Genomic DNA, 4891 nt, shown 5'->3' on the forward strand with positions numbered 1-4891 from the left:
AATTGGGATGACATGATTACCAACGGAAGGTGATGTCAACCCACGCGGCTCATGGTAAGACAGCTTAGCCGATCGGGCCGAGATCGTACTCCATGCTAAAAGTAGGATGGTATTGTGATTGGATGTCTTGGGGTTAGACGACTTAGTTGTTTGGGCAGAGTCGCAATTCGTTCTGAAAAACATGGTGGTATATTGGTGCTAAAGATCTCCCAACTTAAAAATAATGATATTTACTTGAAAACTTATCATTCTCTTAACTTGATGCTTAATATTTGTTTACCATGAAAATGGTAATAACAATTAATTTTATTATAGGACTCTAAGAATACGTGATCTAATTTTATGTTGGTTGTTAAGTAGTTGATTGTATATGAGGCTTAGAAAGGAAATGAGTGTTAAGGATAGGGCGATAATCAAACGGTTAGGCCAATTATCGGGGCCTCGAGCTTGTTGATTCGGGGGCCTCGAGGTCAATTCCGGAGCTTGGCTGGGAGCTATTGAGGAGGGTCGGAATATGGCTAAAAGTTATAATAAAATTAACAGAGGTTCTTTATGGCCAATGATAAGCAATAAATGACGAACATATATGAAGATAACATATAGAAGCAATGATATCAAGAGAATATGTTAGAAAGCAAAGAGAATGTTCTTGTATATTTCATGTGGAGCAACTGAAGCAACAGAGGGTTACAAAATGATAAGAATCCTCTTTATATATGAGGGGAATCCTAACATAGTACAAAATATATTAATTACAAAGATAAAGGGATGTGACAACTATATGACATCCTGATTCAGGGTTAGGGTACCACTAGGCTCTGTCAGTCCTAGCCCTGAACCTTGGGAACTCCCCATCTCTATCACAGTTGTGGTCAACATTGCCCTTGAGTCGAGCATCAACGAGCCTCAAGGGAGGAAACTTGATCATAGCCTCGCAGCCTTGAGCCTTCGAGATGATCATCCGAGGTGCCCGATGATGAGGAATTGGACCCTCCGATTTCACCATATATATATAGTCCCCGTGTTTCTTAGAGAGGAGCGATAAGAAACGATTTTAACATCCGTCTTTACGAACTTCCTATGATGATGTCATACCGATGACGCAAGCCTTTGTGATTACCGAAACATCCCGTCATTTCATTTCTCCAGGATTATTCAAAGCATTACGGTTTCTCATTTCTTAAAGCCATAATGTTGCTGTCGATTCAGCTCCCAAGGACGCATTAAATGTGCCTGCCGTTACGTCTTTCGAGGGAGATAATGGCATCGTGGGTTACACTGCCTCCCTTTCTATAAATGGGAGCCTCCTGTGATCAACCTTTCATTCAAGCATCTCCCCGTATCTGCCCATTCTTCTCTTTTTACTATCCTTACTCATTGTTGTTCACCATGTTTGAGGCCCATGGCCTAAAGATTGTATGGCGGCATTTCTATTAGTCATGCCATGGCCTATCTAATGGAATTTCTCTGGTCGAGCGAGATTATGCAGTTTTGTTGTTGTTTTTGTTGTTGTTGTTGTTGTTGTTGTTGTTGCTGTTGTTGTCGTTGTTGGCTTGGGACAATGAAGTAGGGGGTCGATTTCTCCTGACCTAGGGAAATATTTGGTCTCTACACCACTGCTCAAGAGGGAGCTCAGACTATACACCGCTGCTCACCTCTCTTGATTACCCGGTGCGGCGCCTCACTCTTTTTGCTTTTCATGGAGTAAGGTGGTACTATCTACTAACTGTTGCATCCCGCACCGGGGCAACGTCTCAAGAAGTGGCTTTATAATAGTAGTCTGGAGAAATCCATACTAGCCAGAATTTTCACCCAGCCATTTTGTCGTTCCTTTCTGCCTGTTTTGCGTCACTTTGCTCTTCTCCATCGCTTTCCTCTTCATCGTCTCCCCTTTTGAAGATGCCATTCTAGGGGATCGAGATAAGGCTCCCGAGGAGGTGATGCTCGAAGATGCTGCTGCCGAGGAAGCACCTTTGAGAGTAGGCCAGGCTTTAGGTTTTTACTATATGTGTACCTTTTCGCTTCTTTGTTTCTGTGTAAGGACCCTTCGTGGGCTTTTATAATCATATGTAAGGACCACTCGTGGGATTTTGTAATCAAAATCTTTTTTTTATGAATACAAAGAAGTTTCTTCAATTTTGCCTTGGATGCTTGTTGTATTCCATTTTATTTATGTTTGTGGAGACTCCGAGTGCATGATTCTATCGGCTACTGCCAATATCAAACCCAGATACGAGTGGTTTTCCTAACCTTTGAATTACTGATACGACCTTCCGCAAAACCCTTCGCCATCCCTTGGATCGAGCCTGGATTGGACCGATAAGCTCGGGTCATCGGGCCCCTTACTTCGAGTCGAATGAAGGTAACGTTTCGAGCCTTAAAACTGTCATTTTTCACTTAGGCTCCGCGGTAACTTTTGAGGAGAAATTTGCTCGGAGGCCCGTGGACAGGGACTGCCTTTGAACTTTCGAGGGCAGTCCCCGAGTGGAGGTTCGTTCAAATCCGGACCACCTGGAAACTTGCTTTGAACTTAGTGCAGATAGTCTTAGGGTGCTGTAGATAGATCCTGGAGGAGTGTTTATCCGATCTCAGACGGTGCCTCGGGGCCAAGTCCACATAGATGGAGTTTAAGTGCTTATCTCCTTGGAGCCTAACCTTTCTTTTATGGAGGTCCTCGAGGTCGGGTATGTTACACCCCGTAGTATTATGTCGATGTTATGCTCTAAAGTAATATATTACGATGATGTTACCCTCTACTGTAATATATTACGATTGATGTTACGTCCTACAGTATTAAGTTACAACAGTGTTGTACCTGACAGTATTACATTACTGTGATATTACGCTTCACGGTAATAAGTTACGACAGTGTTTTACCCAGTAGTATTACTAATAAGTTACAACGATATTGCACCCTACAGTATTTTATGTTGAATGTGTCGTAAGGTAATTGGCATCGGTCCAAGGAAAAGATTATTTGGGGATTATAAGGATTATGCTATTTCACAATTGATTAGTAAATTCATGAGGGTGAAAGGGGGAGCAAGTCTAAGAAAATGAATTTTGTCAAAGCTTGGTATTCTGGAATAAAATACAGCCCGAGCTAAAACACTCGGTATTTATGGACTAGTACCATGCAAGCTACCCCATGGCCATGATAGTAAGGTGTATAATGTGTGTTAAAAGTGAGTAGTATTTTAAGTAATTTGAGATAATTCTTACTTATGTGGGTATTCGGTGATTATTAATTAATGGAGGATTAATTAATTAAAAAAGATAATATAAATCAATTAAGTCTTCAAGATAAAGCAAGAACATGGCAGCCCTACCCTTTTTATTTAAGATGACTCTTAAGTCATTAATAGTAGGTGGCAAGATTTAGATATGTGGGAAAGTCTTGAACATGAGTCACCTTACTCATTTAAGGATAGAGATTCATTTTAAGCTCTTTATAATTCATTTACCAACGCTACACAGAAACTTTACAATCCAAGATTTACATAGAAACCTTACAATCAAAGCTTTACATAAAAACCTTGCAATTCAAGCCCCAACATTAATTCACTCCTTACATATGCAACGTTACTACTATGTTCTTAAGGAAATGCTTGGGTTAAGAATTTCTTTGCATAACAACGTAATTGTTTCAAGCTCTTCATACGATTTGTTCCATGTTTTGTTTCAATTAACGTGTGTTAGATGATTGTCAAGACAATCGGTTCAGGTATGTTAAGTCCCTCCCTTCTTTCTTTTGGCATGGTCCAAATTATACTGAAGAAATGAGCAAATACACAGTTTTCTATAAATTACTCTATAAATAAAAATAGTAGGGGTATCTATATTCTTGATTCCCCATGAGAATTTTTATTATATTCTGTTCATGGGTCTCAAAATAATACGCAGTTGGAAAAGTTTATTCGGAAGGAATATCGAGATTATTATGTATTTTTCATGCATTTTACTCATTTATACATGTGCATTGACCCATGACCAGATTGCGTTATATATGCGTATATATGTAAATATATGTATATGAGATATGGAAAAAGGTTACGGCGTTATATACGCACCACCACTTGATCAGCTGGTATATGATGATGATATTGCCCACAATGACTGAAATATTATTCAAACGGCATTATATACACATATATATATGTAAATGTATGTATATGGGATATGGGAAAAGGTTATAGTGTTATATACGTACCACCACCTGATCTGCTGGTATACGTTGATGATTTTGCCCATAGTGGCCAATATGATATAATGGGATGCCCTCAGAGGCTGATGATGTTATGAAACATGTACCTATGCACGACATGACATTCATACGCATATGCATGATGCTAAAAGTAATTTATGATTTACAAAGTTATTCAGATTTATTGAGTCATGTACTCTGTATTTCTTCCATGTCTCTTATGTATTTATTTATGTGCCTTACATACTCGGTACATTATTTGTACTGATGTCCCTTTTGCCTGGGGACGCTGCGTTTTATGCCCACAAGTCCCGATAGACAGGTCGAGAACCGTGAAAGTAGGCTATCAGCTTAGCGGAAGATGTTGGTGCGCTCCATTTGCTTCGGAGTTGCTCGTTTGGTTAGTATGATTTAGACGTGTATTGTTTGGTATGATGGGACTCTGTCCCGACCTTTATGACATTTATTTACTCTTAGAGGCTTGTAGACATATGTCGTGTACGTGAAAGATTGTACGGCCTTGTCGGCCTATGTTTTTAATTTATAAAGGATCATGTTGGCTTATTAGGCCCGTATGTCACGTGTATATGATGATGTAATAAGAAAGATACGTTACGGTGGTACTTGGCTAAGGTACCGGGTGCCCGTCGCGGCCCATCGGTTTGGGTCATTACAAAAGTGGTATCA

Source organism: Nicotiana sylvestris, chromosome 2, assembly GCF_000393655.2.
Source record: "Nicotiana sylvestris chromosome 2, ASM39365v2, whole genome shotgun sequence".
NCBI classification, from domain to species: Eukaryota; Viridiplantae; Streptophyta; class Magnoliopsida; order Solanales; family Solanaceae; genus Nicotiana; species Nicotiana sylvestris.